This window comes from Melanotaenia boesemani, chromosome 5, assembly GCF_017639745.1.
Source record: "Melanotaenia boesemani isolate fMelBoe1 chromosome 5, fMelBoe1.pri, whole genome shotgun sequence".
In the NCBI taxonomy this organism is placed as follows: Eukaryota; Metazoa; Chordata; class Actinopteri; order Atheriniformes; family Melanotaeniidae; genus Melanotaenia; species Melanotaenia boesemani.
In genome coordinates this window covers 37434940-37454308 of record NC_055686.1, presented here as the reverse complement: position 1 = coordinate 37454308, position 19369 = coordinate 37434940, and the positions used below count along the sequence as shown (strand labels likewise).

General features: G+C 40.2%; 1 protein-coding gene across 1 annotated transcript in view; it reads left to right on the top strand.

Moving 5' to 3' along the window:
- Positions 1–19369, top strand: part of tnfsf10l (TNF superfamily member 10, like) — an 83738-nt gene that overhangs the window by 15346 nt on the left and 49023 nt on the right. The window lies entirely within an intron of this gene.

Here is a 19369-nt window from a genome sequence, read left to right as displayed (position 1 = left end):
GTTTTGCACCAAATGAAGGACTTCAAATATCTTTCTGTCTTGTTCATGATTGTGGAAGCCTCAGCTCCTTCTTTAATGGTAAGGAAGGAGCTGACCCAAAAGGCCAAGCTCTCGATTCACCGGTTGATCTATGTTCCTACCCTCAGCTGAAGGCAGTGTCACAAAGAATAAAACTGCAAATACAAACAGCTGAAACGGCTTTTCTCTCTGCAGGGTAGCTGGGCTCTCCCTTACAGATAGCATGAGAAGCCCAGTCATCAGGGAGTGTCAGATTAGAACTGCTGCCCCTCTGCATCCAGAGGAGCCAGGCGAGGTGCCCTGGGCATCTGGTTAGGATTCCTTCTGGCTATGTCTCACTGGGAGGAAGGCCCAGGAGAGGCTGGAGGCACTACGTCTCTGGGCTGGCCTGGGAACGCCTCATGATACCCCAGGAGAAGTTGGAAGAAGTGGCATGGGTAAGGGAAGTCTGGGTTTTCCTGCCTAAGCTGCTGCCCCTGCAACCTGACCCTAACCCTTGGATAAGCGGTGGAAAATGAATGGATGGACAGACTGTAAAGACTTTAAGATAGGCTCCATGTGCATGCTGGCATTGATGCTGCCGAGACAGTTGAGTACATCCTAGCAGGGTCTAAGATGTTGGCAGGTACGGCATACATGGAATATCACAACCGTGTGGCAGTAAGAGTTGGTAATCCCAACATCATAATGCATGATACCACCAAAGGTGCTGAGAATTACAGATCCAGACTTATGTACTGATGATTGATAACCAACCGGACATCTGTGGTGGTAGATAAGCTGTCCAAAGAAAAAGAACACTGGCAGCTAAGAAATGATGTTAACCTCAAGGAGGAATTAAAAAAGGACCCCCTGTATCAAAGGTCAAAGCGGAGGAAGGTTTAGTTGTCTGTAATATCAGGGTCGACTTCATCTTGCTTCAGATTCTTGGAAAGGTGAATCAAAAAACAACTAAATAGTTTTAGGATCTCATCAGATCTCAAGCAGGCCCTGTTGTCTTAGTTAAATGTGCAAAAGTTCTGCTTCTACCTCAAAAATCTGGAATGATCACAGATTTAAAGAATTACGTGATGCAGGTAGTTTAGGTAGTTTTCAGTGCTGAGGAGAGTGTGTGGACGTAATACTTTTAGGAATGTCCTGTCACCTGGAGATGTTACACCATCTGCATGCATGCTGCATTTCATTAATTTACTAACTTTAATTATTCAAAACTGAATAAAAACGAATCAAATCCTTATTAATTTGTTATAACCGTTTGTGAAGTTTGTTTCTTTTTAAGTAATCTGAGCCTTTAATCTGCTTCCATTCCAGGGATTTGCAGCCTAACAGTATGTCATAGTGGTAATGACAGCATATGATAACCTTTCACCTGGCATGTAAGCAAATGAAGCAGAGAAGTTCACATGTGCTGTAAATGTATTCATTGTTGGCTGAAGGGGAGGCGTTTACTGATGTTTATCTGTTTATGTTAAAGTTTAATCATTCTTAGTCAGTTTGACCCAGAAAACTGTGTATACTGAATATATTTAGATTTACTCTGTTGGCCTTTGGTCTTATGTGAAAGCAGTAAAATACGTCAGATCAGACCGACGTGTGGCACGTTTATGTTTAGCTTTGTTTGTTTGGACAAAGTTTGTTCATGTGAGAGCTTTTACAGATTACGTTCAACCTAATATCACGCTGTCATCTTGTAACTGTTGGCGAGCGAGAACATGTTCCATGCCAAACATCCCAGTTTGGTTCTATAGGTTTCGTTTCTACATTGGCCCTGAGGCTTAAAAACAACACAACTGAACACAAAAAGCAACAAGAAGCTAAAACCACCTTACAAACCTCTGAGAAAAAAACATTTCCAAAAGCAAGTTTTGTTTAACCTTAAAGATATATTTAAAAAACATTATTGTATGTTTTATAAACACACACTGTTGTGTTTTTTTTATATTTTGTTTACGGCCATTTTTTCCTTTTACAAAACAAAATTAAAAGCAACAATATTTCTTCATGTTGTGTTTTCTGGACAGTTGTATTTTCTGTAACTGTGTTGTGTTTTCTAAAATATCTTTTCTTTATTTTGTTAAAAAAACAAAACAAAAGAAAACAAATAAATTTAGGCTTTGCCTTTTTTCCATTGTACTTGTTAAAACATTGCAGAGTCTAAAATGTGTTTCTTTCTCTTTAGTTTTGTGAAATGTTTTGGCCGTGTTGCTGTATTTTGCACTTTTGGACCACATATCAGCATCACAATGTCCTTGTAAGTTTTGGGTCTGTAACGCTCCCGCTGTTTAACACAACACTATGAAAATAATCAGAATCAGTCATGCTTTGATGATCCCAGGCTGGGATGTTGTGGTGTTATGGCAGCATTATAAGAACAGAACAGAAAAGAAGAAGATGCAAAGCATAAATAAACCAGTACAAACAGAAACAAACCTAGGATAAAATATAATGCAGTATCCAGATAAAGACAGCATTACTGGCATAAACCTAGCTTCATCCTCACTTTATCATAACCTGAAACTTAAGGGAGTTCCCTGTAAAGTTGGTAAATGTCCACAATACATGTATTTGTCTACATGTGGGAAAATTCAAGCTTGTTTAAATACAAACTGCAGTGAATCTGTGCGGTGTGGGGAGTTGTGTGAGGATTTGTGTGTTTGATGTGATAGAAGGAGAATTCCTCAGAGTCAACAGTGTGTATATTGTGGTCCACACTGACATTTCCTCTTGCGAGGAAAGTAGCTGAGCAGCCAGGAGCTCATGCTCACAGACACAAATGATGCCACTTTACTTTTACCTCAGTGACCTCATTTTAGCAGCAAGTATTACTAAAAGGGTTTTGAAACCGATTTGAAATAAAAAATATGGATTTTTTTTTATAAAAGGAAACTACAGAAGTTTCAGCTTTTCAGGGCTAAATATATCTAAACTAATTCTAACCTCTATCCTAAATAGCACCTTTTCAGCCAGTCAAATATTCCCTCTTCCCCTTATTTTTCCATTGTTGTGGGACCGTCTGGACCCAGCAGAGAAAACACATCAGCTACAACTTGTGCCATTATAAAAACATGTCCATGGGCTCCTCTTGAGTCATCACTGCTCACCATGGCCACACAAAAGCACATTTACATAACACTTTTGCCCACCCATGCTGGACTGCCCACCCACAGACATCTAAAGGACCCCACAGCACACATGCTGGCTCACGTGGAGTCATTTTACCAAACTCACTGTTTCTCCTTTGGTCAGCATCTGCTTTTAACTAACCTTAATGTAAAATATAACTAGTTAGTTTTGTGTTCACAGCAAAGGATGAGGCTTAGACCAGTTTTGCCAGTTGGAGCTAACTAATCAAACTCCTTAAATATACACCTGGAATACAAATGTTCTCCAGCCTTACCTTGACTGAGATTAAATGTCACATTAAAATCATTAGGCTTATTTTCAGTTTGTGATCTTTCCTAATTTCAGGCTGATGCCGGGGTTTAGCGCAGGTCTGATTCAGAGCAGGTCGGATGCAGCAGAGAGGGTTAGATGTGAAAATCTGCATCTTTATAATATAATTATAAATGAATGTTATGTTTAATTAGCAATGACACCACACAGCTCTTGTAGTTTGGGCAGAATCCTGTGTCTGCTTCACCACTGCTGGGTAAAGTAAAGAGAGCCAACCCTGAAGCAGCTGCAGCTTCACCCAGGAGGAGTCTGCAGGACAGTGGGCCCTGAGCACTGGAGTTGGTGATCCCTGCTGTAATGCAAAGTTTGGATATTCTCCCTCAGCTACCTTTAATTAGCTGGGTGTTGTTCTCACGTATTTGGTCTGGTGAACATTTCCTAACATTATTAGTGTAATCAGATCCATAAAAGTGCTATCCCATCATCTTTCTGTGTGGTGCCATATCAAATATCTAAAAGCGAATAGGTAGCACACACTAAACTTTAGGACAATGTTAATTAATCTCAGTTCCACAAGTTTGTTCAGGCCTTCTGAAAAACATGGCTACTTTTTGGGCCTGGTAGCCTTCATCAGAGGGGTGTTGGTGTCACTTTGTGCTTTTTCTTGTGTTTGTTGCTGTAGGCTATTCCTGCTTTACTGATAACTCACTGATTTAGTGTATAGAGCAATAATGTCTTGCTGTAGTGTGATTAATGAGCAGAGCTGTGGTGGATTACTATGGTTAGTTAGAAAAGATAGGAAGGGAAGACCGTCAGTGGGTGTCTAAATATACCCTGATGAGTCGGGTTTCTTCATAGTGAAAAGTCTTCAGCTGGGAGACAGCGCCTTGTGTGTAGGTAAATGATCTATTTTAGTTGTCCTGCAAACTTTCTCCCAGGGTTTTCAGATTCTTTTGACATTTTAAGAACAATTTATGTTTAACTTCCTGTGGAGTGAATGCGCTCGGATTTGCTCCCTTTAAGACTTTGCCTTTCTATTTTTTTAACCTTTGTATTCAGTGTAGGTTCAAATAAATTTAGCCCTGAACACAGCCTTTATCTCACTCTCTCTTCTTGTCTCAATCACATCAAACCACAGTTGCCTCAAGCGTTTCCATTGTCACGCAAGCATAGGTGACAAACTGGAAAGTCCTGACCTCTTCTCACTCTTTTCTTTACCTGTGTCATCCTTTTTTTTTCTTCTCCTTCCTTTTCTCTTTCTCTTCCTCTTATTCTCGGAACGGCATCAGCAACGAGAAACTTAACCCTTCTAAAGTGGCCAACTTAGATAACGCAGCTCACAGACTCGTAAACTTACAGTTACCATAAAACTCCAAGACACCCAAACACTCAATATCTTTACCGCGACCAGTCTTAACAGCTCTCTTTAAAACTAAACATTAACATGCTCAATTGTTCTAAGGAAGAAGGAAGTTAAAAAGAAAGAAAGTAACAGTAAGCAGGTCCACCCTGCTTTTGTATGTCTTTAAACTTTATTTAAACTGGAAGGAATCCAAAAAGCAAACTCACAAAGAAAGGTCAAAGTTCCACACGCACAAGCTGGGAGTGGTATTCTGCTGTCTCTCGGTGGGGTTGTGTACACTGTTATGAATACTGTCCAATGCAGTGCTGCATGCACAAACAACAGAAAGTGCATGCATATATTTGTGTTGTGTTTGACAGGTAAAACAGATAGCTGTATGCACACTAAAGGCTTCAAATTCACATACCTAAGAGGTTACATACTACATTACTCATGACAACCGAAAGCTACAGTAGTAGCGGTTTAAAAGTTCCCCTGTTTCCATGATGGGTCCTTGACTGGTTCTTGACTGGTCCTTGACTGGTCCTTGACTGATCCTTGGCCGATCCTTCACAGGTCTGTGGGGGTAATGTAATCCCCCGCAATGACGTCGTCAGCGAGGCTCTGCCCCTAAGCAGCCCAAGTAAAAAAACAGCTGCAATCCCTCTTTTGTCCACGGGGAGGAGCAGTGATTTGATCTTGCTGCTCTCTAAACAGTTTATAATGAGCTGTGTCGCTCATTTGTTGCATTTTTGCCAACATTTAAAAAATGATTTGATTTGAAAATGGCGTCAAATAAATGTATCAAAAAAGCCGACATGTGTAGCTAATGGTGTTATGAGGCAAAGCACAACCTCCTCAAGTCGGCTAAGTGGTGAATGTCACTAGCAGCGAGCTTTCTAAACATCCCGAGGAGCGCTGCCAGCGGTCATTTGACTGCAACGTAAGTTATTCACAGTGGGGGTTGATACAGCTGCTGCATAACTGAATATTGACAAAATCATAACGTAATATCGGCAGGTAAAAATAACATAATACTGATAATGTGTAAAGCAGGGATCACAAAAGTCCGGACCCAGCCCAACCTATATTCTGAATTAGGCCTCAAAGTGCTTTTATCCTAAGTAGATAAGTAAATAAATGGTTTATACTGTGAAATGAAGTGTCCCTGGATTTTATTCATAGCGATCTAGTGATAAAACGTGATAAAACGTCATACAACTGTGTCTCAGCGGTGGGACAGCTGCCTGCCCGCTGTCTGAAGCAGGCACATGCGCAAAGGCTGGTAGGAATGACAGGAACCAGCAGCCTATCATCACACAGGGTTTGTGATCTTACAGCCAATCAGAAGCAGAGTAGGGCGGCCATTTATTACAAGTCCGTAGCCTTGTTATATACGACAGTTTGGCTGAGAAAGAGTCTCCCTGAGCGGCTCTGTGGAAGTTTAGACGTGCTAAACTGCTCGTAAATATTGATGTGTTTACTTTTCCAAACAAGTAAGCAGGTAAAACTATAGACAACAACTATATAATAAAAGTCCTAAAATACCAGGTTCAGCCGTTTAGTTTTTAATACACTATAAGCATGGTAGCGTGACTGGCGGTCATCAAAAGACCGCTGGCGACGCTTCCAGTGTTTAACACTAGAAAACCCAGAGATTTCTTATCCCTCTACCATGCCCAGAGTACAACCAAAAGGCTGCCCGGTTTGAAATTAACAATTCAATGGCCAACAATTAGCACCTTTACATTTGTAAACACAGCCATTACCTGCCGTTAGCTGTTCAAGCATACTCCTTGGGGGGAGGAGTGTGCTTGAAAAGAGCCTTGTGGACTGTGTTGTATAGTTTCACTCACCACAAACGGTATTTGTGCTTTTGACCATTTCTCACATTTTCATGTACCCTTTATTGAGCATTGGTCATGTGAGTTTTCATCGTCATCACACTACGCCCAGCTTGCTTTCAAGTGAGAGATTATCACGTTTCTGTTTCCACAAAGGCAAGAAGGAAAGCATAATCAAGTATTTCAAATGAGAGATAATTACATTCCTTTTGACCTGGGAACAGAAAAGCAAAATCAATTTAATGTTCCTCACTTCCTAATATGGTGCAACAAGGTTCACAGTCCTCAATGTTTTTAGTAAAAAAAAAAAAAAAAAAAAAACACCTTACTAACAGGGTGGAATGGAACATAACAGAGTGGAACAGAATATAACAGGGTGGAAAATATTTGTTCCCAATTCCAAATAAAAACGCTTCAATGGCCAGATGATCAGCAATGAATAAAGATATTTCTACAGTGATCCAGATTTTTTGTTTGTTGTTTTTTTTGTTTTACATTTTAGATTTTGTAAGAGATGGGTGTGTTTTAACAACAGCAGTTTTATCCGTGACTTTAATCGATAATTATTATCATTATCCAGTGTATGAAAATGTTGGTGTAAAAACGCCAAAGATAGATAAGCATGATGCTGAACTTCGTGGTCTTAGCTCCTGGTTTGGTGTGTCTTGTTCTGTTTATTATCATTCTGAAAGGTATACCAAGTTGTGGGCTGCATATATGCAGCCCACAACTTGAACAAAGGCTAAATTCCTCAACATTCGCACTTGCTCCATAAAATTACCATCTCCAAGGCTCCTCCACCACCACTTTGACTATGGATTGATAAGTAAATGAGCCGCAGTTTTGTAATTGTTGCATTGTCAAAACAGTTCTGTTAGTGTTGTCACACAAAATTCAGTAGACTAGTTGGTTCCTATGCAGTGAATTTACATGTTATTACAAAAATACACAATAATAAAATAGGCAAGTGGCAAGATTAGAATAATGTTATAAGTTCTGCGCAAAGACTCCTTTTTCATTTTCCAAAACAAAACTGACATAAACAATCTTGAAAAAAATGTGCACGTAGGCTATGAGGAAAGAATGAATGCAATGAAGTAGGGACTGGTTGAATAAACACGGTTTAACTGGACGCCTAAGCGAGCGCGTTGCAGGATGGCTCCAGATTTTATTGTCAAATGGTTCCAGGTCAACCAAGTCCGAACTGCTTAGAGCAGAGTCCTGCACGGTTCCGTTTTGCTACGCATACCTGCTCTAACCCGTTAGAATGACTCCCGAACCCGACTCGTCACCAATGTATTTATTCCATTTAAATCCGAACCAGACTGATGTTTAACCCGCGACCCGAGCCATTAACGCATCATTGCCATGCTGCACCGCTTCTTTTCCATTATTATAGCCTATTGTTGTTTTATCATTGTGTTAATCTAAAACACATAGATAGCCTATGAATGTTTATTTTAAGCTTGCTCAACATTTTTAAAACAGCTTTATATTCCTCTGACTGAACCATTTCAGAGTGAAGACTAAACCAGACCAGTGTGTTTTATTTTGCCACTGAGAGGGTATTTATAATAGGCTACTCGGAGATTGCTGTGCTTTAACAAAATGTAATCCACCTTTCCTGGCAGCAGCTGTGTTCTCCGTTCCTGGACTACAAATCCGGCGGCAGAAAACTCTGCTGCGCAAATACCAGCGTAAAATAAACTTTCATATATTTTCTCTGTGTTGTTGTAGTATATTCAGATGATAAAACAACAATATAATAAAAAAGAAGACTTGGAAGGAGGAACAGCGGTGCAGTAGGCTATGGCACACGTTAACGTTAAAAAGCACACTGCTTGTTGTAAATACTTGGTTTATGCTTTAAGAGGTAAATATTTTGGTTAACATGTTGAAGAAATATCGTTGTTTCTTTTTTCATCTCTTGCTATGCTATTGAATTTGGCAACATTAACATGGAAATTCACTGCATTAGGACCGACTAGCCTACTGAATTTCTGGTAGCATGACAACACAAACTGGACTCGTTTGACCACTCTTACCCAATGTGCAACAATCACAAAACTGGGTCACTTGTTCAGCTGCCTCATTGCGGCTCATTTACGTATCAATCCACAGTCAAAGTGGTGGTGGAGGAGCCTAAGAGATGGTAATTTTCTGGAGCAAGTGCGAATGTTGAAGAAGGCGCATGTTCAAGTTGGGGGCTGCATACAGTACCTTTTGGAATGGTAATCAGAGCGTGTCGGGGAATAGCCCACCTGGAGGGGTGACGTAATCGGGATTCCCGGCGAGCAGGAAGTCGCAGCACAGCGAGTGTTGGATGTCCCCCCGCGATTAGACACATTGAAGTGGAAGAAATTATCTCCGATCCTGCGTGGGGCTTTTATCTGTCGCCCTGTCTTCTTATGGAGGTGAAATAAATAATATGAGAATAAAATAACCCTTCCTAGCTACCTCAAACAGATTCTGTGTTGCTTGATCCAAATCTGATTTGTCTATGTTAATAATGCTAATATTAAAAGATTAATCAGTATGATAAATACATCCTATTGAGAATAGAGCTAGGGGCTGTGATCCAGTATTTGAAAGGTTTTATTAACCTACTAGCATTCATTTCTGAATAAAACAATTGGCAGCGCACAAGCATGTTACAATTTCACATTCCACGTCAAACGATGATTATGTATTAAGTTTTATGCATTTTTATGAATTGTGACTGGCCATCAGAGGTGCTTTGAGTGGCGCCTCTGCCGGTCAGTGTAAATTCAGATAAAATCTGACAGACTACGGGCGATGAGAAGTCTGTGAGAGAAGCGCCATCTTCTGGGTCTACCCTATATTACAAGGAATGGGTGGAGTTTGATTAAAACATCGACACTCCCAGGAGAAGGAGGGGGCCTCTCTGGCGGCTGGAAGTTGGAAGGCAGCTGGCTGGAACTGGAATGGAACTGGGCTGGAAGCCGGCAGGTATTCGGCTGGCTTTCAGCTTGGATGGGAACTTTTAAACCGCTACTACTGTAAGTAGTTCTCACAAACACAGTGAACACACACTAGACATACAGACACAAAGGGATTAACTAACTGAAGTATTGTCATTAATGCCTCTTAGCAGCAGAGAGCTGTCTTCTTGGATGGATTTTGAGAGAACAAAGCAGACCATATGAAAAGTCTTTATGTCTGTTTTGTTGAATAAATCACTACCTGAAGCTACAGTCAAATCCCTATAGGATCTAGATTGTTCGGTATGATTTAAAACTTTAAAAGGGGACCTTGAGATAATAGTGGAAGCAGTAATTCATCGCCGTGACTGCAAAGTTTTAAGATGAGCCTTCCTACAAGAGCTTAAACTCCTGCTTAAGCTGCAACAGCTGCTTAAATGTGCAGCAAGGTAGGGAAGCAGGAGGGAAGGGATCTTTCATCTGCATCACTGTCTGCTCTGCATAAGGCTGTAAAATTCATGATGAACATCTATGTCAACTTTAAATTTGTCTTTTGTTTATCGTCTTTTATCACAGTTACTGCTTAGTGATTGGGCATAGTGATTAACCCAGAGATTTTTCAAGAAAAACCTTCCTCATCATTATGAAATTACCCTAAAGCTGCAATCAGAGCAGCCTTTTATGTTGAAGCATTTGGCTTAGTCATGCACAATCACTTAAAAAGAAACATAAATTAACTTTCAAACAGACTAGAATTACATCGTAATAACAATCAGGGCTGTTTTAAATCATCATGAAAATTTTAATGCAGTAACAAAAGTCCCGTAGTGTATTTTTATTCCAGCTCTTTACTAAAGTACAGCTAAAGGTCTACAGATAGGAGAAAGTCTGCCAAACACATTTGAGGTATCATAAAATTAGCAAACATTTTCAAGAGTTTGTGGAAACTGCTGAGGAAATTTTAAATCAAGCAAGAAACTGAGTTTCAAACAGACCCCTGGGCCAATAGTCTTTAAAGATGTCATTTATAAATTCAAAATTTTTATATATTTTTCATATAACAATAACATTTCTCCAACGGGTTGTTTTGTTCTGACTTAAATTAAAGGAATATATAAGTACTTAGAATCTTAGCAAAAGGTATCCCCTAGTGCAGGGGTAGCCAACGTTGGTCCTCGAGGGTTCCAATCCGGCATGTTTTCCAGATTTCCCTGCTCCAGCACACCTGACTCTAATTGAATGGATCCAACAGCCCATAAGGATCTCCACAATGACTCTTTAGTTTAAGTCAGGTGTGTTGGAGCAGGGAAATTTGGAAAACCTGCCGGATTGGGGCCCTTGAGGACCAGCTTTGGCTACTCGTGTCCTAGTGGATAATCACATGATAAAATACCGTACATGTATGCAATTTTTTTTGTTCATTTTTAAAAAGTCTTGTTTGTATTTTCTGTCTAGTATTTCTTGGGTCTGGTGTTAAAGGGTTAAATTTATACTGTATTACCTTTTCATCAGAGTTGTTTATGCTTCTATCTGCTCCATGTCATTGCATGCAGGGTGGCTAAACACAAGTCCTTCCTCTGATCAGCTGGCTCCATCAGGACATTTGTCAGACTTGTAGGGTAGTCTTAGAACTGGTCATATATATATGGTAAGTGTTGATGCTTTTCCAGGCTTTTTTTTTCCCTGTAGTTGGTAGTTTAACTACAGGACCACAGAAAGTTTGAGCCACTGCTGATCTGCAGTTCATTGGGCAGTAAATGCAGCAGCATGTAGCAGCACAAATGCAAAATTGATCAAGTTTTTTAATGGAAAAAATGATGCAGATTTAAAAGTCACTATTTGACTTATTACTAGGTTTGAGTTGTATGAGATTAAGATGATTCACTCTTCTGTCACCCCCCCTTTTGAGTGGCCATTTGCTTAATTCCCCCCACCTGAATTCCTGTTTTATTCCCCAAAATGTGAACGTTCTGCAATTTACTGAACATAAGATATTAAATGTTCACATTTCATGCAGTCCTTTAAAAAAAAACTATATAAATGTAGGGTTTAAATTATTATTTGAAGACTTTTGTTCTATCTGAATGAGCAGTTTATACCAATTGTTTTGGAAAGTAGGCTCACACATTTTGTGCTCATGATAAAGTGTCTTTCAGACATGCACTGAAGACAACAATGTTTTGTAAACTGGAAATATTTCCCTGTGACACCGCATGAGTCAGGATGTTGTTATCTGAATGTTTCACTTTCTGTTCATGTAATCAGAAAACAGCGAGGTCTTTCCCCTGACAAAGCCCACTCATTTCAGCATTTTAAGTCATGTGCTGCTGCTATCATGGGAAATTTGCAAAGCCCAAACACAGATAGGTGACTTGCATCTCTAGGGAAACAAGCTAGTCATTGAGAGTGGCCAAAAGGAGGTGGCGTTCGGAAGTTGAGGATCAGTTTTGGATCATTTTAATCACCTTTAGGCTGGGGCTGGGGCTTCCTCAGGTTTCCTGATGAACAGTGATTTGAGTGTAACTTTCCAAATCCTTTTTATTCAGTCAAATTTTGTACATAGAAACTGAAACTGCAGAGCTGCAGACTTAGATTGAAATCCTAAGTCATGAGTCACCACTAATCAGCACCATAAAGCAGGTCAATGCTCTTTTTGTTTGAAATGCTCCTCTTCATCCCCAACTCCTCAGGGTTTTGTTTCTCAAGCAAACTGGTGTTGGCATGTAAGGCACAGCCAGAACCTGTGTGGTTGTATGAACCCATTATAAAACAGTGGTTTCTTTTCCACAATTGTCTAATGATTGTGTTTTTGGTTAAGTTTTTCAAAACACTCCCCGGGAAGCTGTTATGTATGTGTGCAGGGTTTTGGCAGGCCTCCCATAGGGGAGTTTCTGTCCTTCCACTGCAGACAAGAACTTGGCCCGCACGCTGGTGAGGTAAAATCTCACAATTTATTCAGTGTTCATAATCAAAATGAAAATGACCCTTTTTTGTGAGTGTGTATGTTTGGAAACCAAATGCTCCTTAGCAGAAAATGCCTGGTCTGATTGCTCTTTAACATGATGGATTACTCAGCACGCTGGTGGTGATTAAACACATAACGGGGAAGAATCGGACGGCTTTGACAAATAAATCAGTGTCAGCACCACCTTGGCTGTCTGCCAAGTACACCCAAAGCCCTGAAGGGATGATAAACCAGGAAAAACACACACACAAAGGCTAGACACCAGGCTGCACACACATCTCCATGCATGTACTCTACCAAACACAGCAAGAACTGGATAGAAAGTACCATTCAGGTGTCTGCAGTTAAAAACATAAAATGACTCATTGTAATCCACGCACAGTGCACATGATTATCTGAGACTTGCATGTGCGCAGTACATTACTACTCTCCTGGTTAACATAAAAAAATAACTGAGGTCCAGGTTTGCACGATTGCTTTGGGCAGATGAAGAGCCGCACTCACTCATCAAAGTCTAGTCCTAGCAGCTAGCCGTTGCTTATAGTGGTTCGGTATAATAGCTGCTGCACAGCCTATAAACGAACCTCTGCTACCTCCCTATGAGCATACAGGCTTATTGTTTTTAATTTCAACAAGTTCTTTTTTATTAAGTCTCATTACTGCCAATAACCCAACAACATCAAAGCTGTTCCACCCATAAAATATGGCAGGTTGTGAATTTGTGTGTTACACCTTTTATATGTGTCTGCTACCACTGATTTAATTCTGCATAATTCATTCAGTATGTAGCACACATTCGTACAGGGAGGTGCAATCAGTGAAGTTTCAGAGTTAGGCAAGCAGTTAGGTACATAATAGCCTCATTCATATTCTGGCTAAATTGTGATCTAACTGTACTCTCCTAATATTGCTAAATGAATGTGCATCATGTAACTTACACGATTAAGCTATGAGGCTAACATATACATACAGAAGTATTCAAATAGACCATGTGGTGGCAGAGATATCCATATTTCATTTTGTCTTAGCAATTGTTGAGCAGAGGCCTAAAAATTAGAAACAGGGCTCAGTATTAATATTCTGTGTGTACAATACACACATCTGATAATGTGAATGGTAGATCTGTCCTCTGGAAACTGGAAACAGATTGATCATGGCTCATGTCAAAGATGTTCCTTAGGAAAATAGTAATTAACCAAGATTTTAGCGTTTCCAAACAATCACCCCTTTGCAAACAAATCTTGATGTTTACTCCTCTGGACCTCATGATTATGGAAATAAATCAGAGAGCTGCTTTGGGCTCAGCAGGAGTCCAAGAAGAACTTTTGGGTTTGTTTTAAGAAAACCTGCCAGTAAGCAAATTATGTTACCATGGCAGCTGAATCCTTGGGTTAACAGTGAATTACTAGCTCATGGTTTCAACATTCAATAAACCAGCTTTCTGGACCCTAAATCAAATACAGTGGTCCCTCACTATAACTCGCCCTGCGTCCTGTGGTTTCATTCTATAACACTGGACTTATTTTTCTACGAAGGTTTGAACTTTGAGGTTGTTTAAAGAGAAAATTGTGAAAATGTTAATGTCTGTCTCAGAAAAGTGTATCAAGTGTGTAGTGAGGGGTTTTACAGCCTTATAACATCTATAATAATTGTAAAAAATAAAGCTGACTTCCTGGATTTTGCCTATTGTGGTTTACTTTTAGAACATAACTCCCGCGATTGACGAGGGACCACTGTACCCACATTTATCATCTTTTAAAAACAATAAGAAATGCACCACATTCGCTAATAAAACAAGCTGTGCAAACTTTAGTGACCTGTTCAATTAAATTGCCTAAAACAAGTCCAAATAAGAGGCAATATGAAGTGTTTGTCCTGATAAGCTGCGTTTGGTATTTGCTTCAGTCTCATCTGGCCCAAGGACATCGTTGAAGTCTTGTCACTCGTTCAGACGCACCTTTGCAAACCTAAACAATGATGCCGCATTCTTTTTTAAAAAGGAGACTTTTTCTCCTGCAATCTTTCCAAACAATATATATTTGACCATCTGACTTTGGCGTGAAATTCCTGAGATATCACTCGATTGGCAGCTGTTTTGAATGTTTTTCAATTGTGAATAATCTTTCCCTCTTTATAAAGATGGAACATGTCATGCTGTTGTCAGCTGAGGTTTAGAACTTCTCTTGTATGTGATTCCATCAATCCATCCATCCATCCATCCATCCATCCATCCATCCATCCATCCATCCATCCATCCTGCCATCTACTATTCCAAGGTCGTGACACAGGATAAGCATGTCGTGCAAAAAAGCTCAGACTTCCCATCCTCGGCCACTTTCTCCAGCTCTTCTGGGGGTATCCAGAGGTGTTCCCAGGTCAGTCTCTCACATTGTACCCAACCTTCTTGGTCCATCCCATGGGTGATGAGCCCAAGGGAAAGGACACCCACATTACCTCCTTGGGGTGTGCCCAGCCATGTCCCATGGGGCAGACCTGGCCACCAGGCGCTTGCCATCTAGCCCCACCCGCAATACTAGCTCCAGAGGGGGGCCTGGTGATCCACATCTGGACGAGGAGAAGTGGAATCCAAAAGTTTCACTCATCATTGGAGGTCTTTTTGAACCAGTCCTGGTCACCTAGGACTTGTTTTACTTGGGTGACTCTTCCAGAATGATAAAGCCTCCTACAACGGATCTAGGGTCACTGGGACAAGCAAACCCCTCGGGTAGTAACAATGAATGAACAAACTATTTTCACAGTTACCTACTTGGATGTACAGCCTCAATAATCTGGAAGTACAACTAGAGCAGAAAACATCCTTTATTTGCCCTACAATCACTCCTGAATATTATCATATGTTTTTGTAAAGACATTTTTCTTTAGTGTGTCTGTACCTTTTTTTTCTGTGGTCATCTATTGCTGTTAATACCACAGCCTACAGGGAAACCACACATAAGGTTGGAAATAGTTTATAATAGTACTCTAGCTCATTATTCCTCTCTTCCCAGTCTATCTAAACCTTAATGCTTCACTCCTTTAGACATTTAAGATACAGGCTGTCAGTTACTCAACATGGAAAAGCTGGTTCTGAAGTCTTGCACCCTTGGTTGATTTTATTTCACTTCTCTGGTTGTGTAAAGCTCTGCAACTGCGTTTGCATGAAGTGATTCATGAGCAGAATGGCTTCTAGCGAGGTTTCAGCTGCCACCTGTCTGTCCGTTTCATCACAAAGCAGACAAAGCATTGTCAAATACAGCCAACTCACATTTTCTCAATGTTTGCTGTTCGTTTTCTAAAAGAAAGTCACACACACACACACACACACACACACACACACACACACACACACACACACACACACACACACACACACAGGCTCGATCCACAAATCTGCCCTGCTGGATTTGAGTTACATGGCGGCCTTCTCCTCTTCCTAATCCCCTCAAATGAGAGTTCTGGACTGCCAAGGAACTCCCAGACCCTCACCCCGCACACACACACACACACACATACACACACACAAATACACACTCGCAAACTGAAACTCAAAATTGTTGCTGGGTTTCCAAGTGGCCCTCTGAGATATTCTTTTCAGGGTTTGGTGTCCAGCAAGAGCCAAACACACACACACACACTACTGAGCATACACACTAATGGCAGGCCACACACACAGGAATACACCAACATGTAGCGAATATACATGCACACACACAAAAATACACATACCAGGCGGGAACAGTGCATCATTGTTTGCCGCTTCCTGAGAGTCAGCATCAGGAGCTTTCTCTCTCTCTCTCTCTCTCTCTCTCCAGAGTCCAGTCATCCAGGTCGGCATGGATGACCGAGAGAGAAGTCTGCTGGCAAAGACGGGATAAAAAAATGCAAAGAATACTTAGAAATGTGTGTGTGTTTCCTCTTGTTGCAGAAGCAAATCAACTGGGAAGGCATTTCCATTGTGGTCAAGATCACAATGGATCAATAAGGAAACTAATTTTGTAATTATATTAATAGTCACATTGCCATGTTAGGTCAATTTTCTGTCATTTTGAAGGTTCAGTCCTGTCACTGGTTTGTTGTTCAAGCAGCATTTTGTTGTGTGTGTGTTATACGATGTTAGCAAGTCTTCGTCTTGGGGGCGGAGCATTAGGGTCTTTTTTTATTGATACTGTTGTTTGCTTTGGAAACTTGTTAGAGGTATGAATGATGCTGAGACTCAGGAACCTGGCTCGTATGTTCAAACTAGAATCTGTTGGGGAGCTAATAATTTCTGATTGTGTTGGTTCTGTTTTATAGAGGTTTTATTTGCTTGTTGATTGGTAAATCTGAGTAAATCTGATGGTTGTTAACTGATTCAAACATGCAGTGTGCAGTTTGTGAGGCAGCACCCTGTCAAACCATATAGTGGACATATAATCATTTATGCTTTCAGTCATACAGTAAAAATGCCTGTGTCTTTCCAATTAGTCCACTCTAAGTAATATCTTATCCAGGCTAAATCATTTCATTCCACTTGATAAAAGATTACTTCCAAATTTCTGGTGTCATAGTCTAATTACTGAAAGGTAATTGAGCTGACATATATCCTTGTGCTAATGGATCAGATTTGGGCAGCAAAATGAAAATGGAGCCACAGAAATATTTTTTTTCTTTAAAGAAGAGGCTTCTTCTTAGTTAGTGTGTGAGCGTGAGACAGAGTTCGGAAGTTTGGGTTTTACTTTAAAGGCAAAGCAACGCTGCTGTCAGTACATGAAAAATAATATTTCAGACAGAATCACATAATCCTAATTCTGACATTTCAACAAAGTCATATTTCATCTTGTTAAACAGCACAACAGAGAGTTACATCATATCTCATGTGCAGCAAGCCGGTTGTTTTGCATTTGTTAGCATCTCTCTGGCTGGACCTTAGACATTTGCCTGCAAATGAAATGCAATTGATCAAATCTCTGTCAGAACTCATTTCACCTCTAAATGTCAATGCTGGACTTTTGTCATCATATCGATTTGCTATTGTTGACTCATCTGGGTGTAACCTTTTCAGAAAGTAATACCTAAAGTTTTGCAATTTCAGAGTTTGGCAAAGAGAAGTGGGGATTGGCAGATGGACTGTTGTCAGAGGAGCGTTCAGGAGAGGGCGAGGTATTATCTGCCTCCAGGGCATTGCAATGATGTAGAGGCTCAGTCCCCCATCTCTGGAGGGCTGCATGTCCACACTGGCCTAACGAATGCTTGAATATTCCTCTCTGTTTCCCAGCTCTACTCATCCAAATACAGAGTTGAACATAAGTGACAGTCACCACAACGAAGGCAAATCAACAACCTGGTTTCCATAAATGTTCTTAATGGGCAGGTGGATTATCTTACTAGTTGTTAAAAGCCTCACTTTTGCATAAGTTTTTTCTTTTTTAAATATATTTAATGTGCATGTAGGTGAATGAAAATATCTTTTGCAAAGATGTTCCAACACCAAAAATGTAAAGGTCTGATCTTTAGGATCTAGAGACCTCTAATGTCATAGTTGTAGATTACAATAAAATAAATTCTCCTCGTCTTTAGCTCAGTTTATGCTTTACATTAAATATGCAAACGGACGGAGCCTTATGTCCATCTTCTGCATCCTTCACATGCGCATCTCAGGAAGTTTTCAGAGAGCTTGCAGTTGCACAGCATTGTTCGCATGCAACCTGCGGAAGAAAAGAGGAAACTACGATGTATTTAATATCTGCACAGACCAAAGCTTCCTACTGCACTGGATCTTTTAAAGTCTCTTTTTCAGAATGTGCGTTATTTCTCAGAATTGTGTCATTGTCTCCTCCACCATCGCTGTATTTGCAGTTGAAATTGACGTCTGAACTCTGCACTGCCCTCTAGTGGATGTATTGACTAAAAACTATGCCAATGCGAAGGATGCATGGGAGTAGGCACTGACATTTGGCAATGTTTGAAACGGATGTTATGATTTACGCACATAAAGGGAACATAAATCAGGCTTCACACTCTTTTTCCAAGCTTGTAGAAGAACTCTATTAGCTCGATTACTAAAAAGTCAAAAAAGAAAAGGCTGAATTTGTTCATATCTAAAACTATTAACTCTATAGACTTTTTTTTTATCTTACCTGGTTAGACACAAATTAAGAATAATTATGAATATTAGATTGCTTTCCTTCCAACTGACTTCTCTAAATGCTGCACACATTGTGACACAATGTTTAAAGGTCATTAAACTGTACCTGCATTCTTCTTTTGAGCCTTTGTTTCTGGTTAGCATCCTCTTCATCTCTTACACTGTTTATTATCGCCATGTGCAGCCAAGTTTCAACTGTCTAACAATGCAGGGGAGCCAAGTGTATTCCCACAACACCAGTTTGCAGACCTCTATAACACACATTTACTTATAAAAAAAGTCTACTTCAAGTTTCTATTTTCAGTTATATTAGACTAGCACAGCTACAAGACTGGATGGAAACTCAGTATCAGAACATGTGAAATCCCAGTTCATGACCAAAAACAAACAGCACTCTAGGTTTCACTCGTCTGGATATGGAGGATTTCACCCAGAACAAGATCATCAATATGGATGAGGAAATGATCTGGCTGTGAAAATAAACAAGCCTTGATTGTAAAGCACTATATTACAAGCTGAAGCCAAACTATGGACTGAGCGTAAAGAGAAGCTACTGGATTTAAATAAACTACAGAAATAACCACAAGAGGAGCAAACTGTGCATTATGAGTCAGTTCTGACATTTAATGAGTGTGTGTCACGTCCTTTCACATGACCCCGAAAGTCAGGTTAGATTATGTAGAGCTTCCTGGTGCTTTACCAAAAGAAAAAGCTGCTACGCAGAATACTGAACTCTTGATT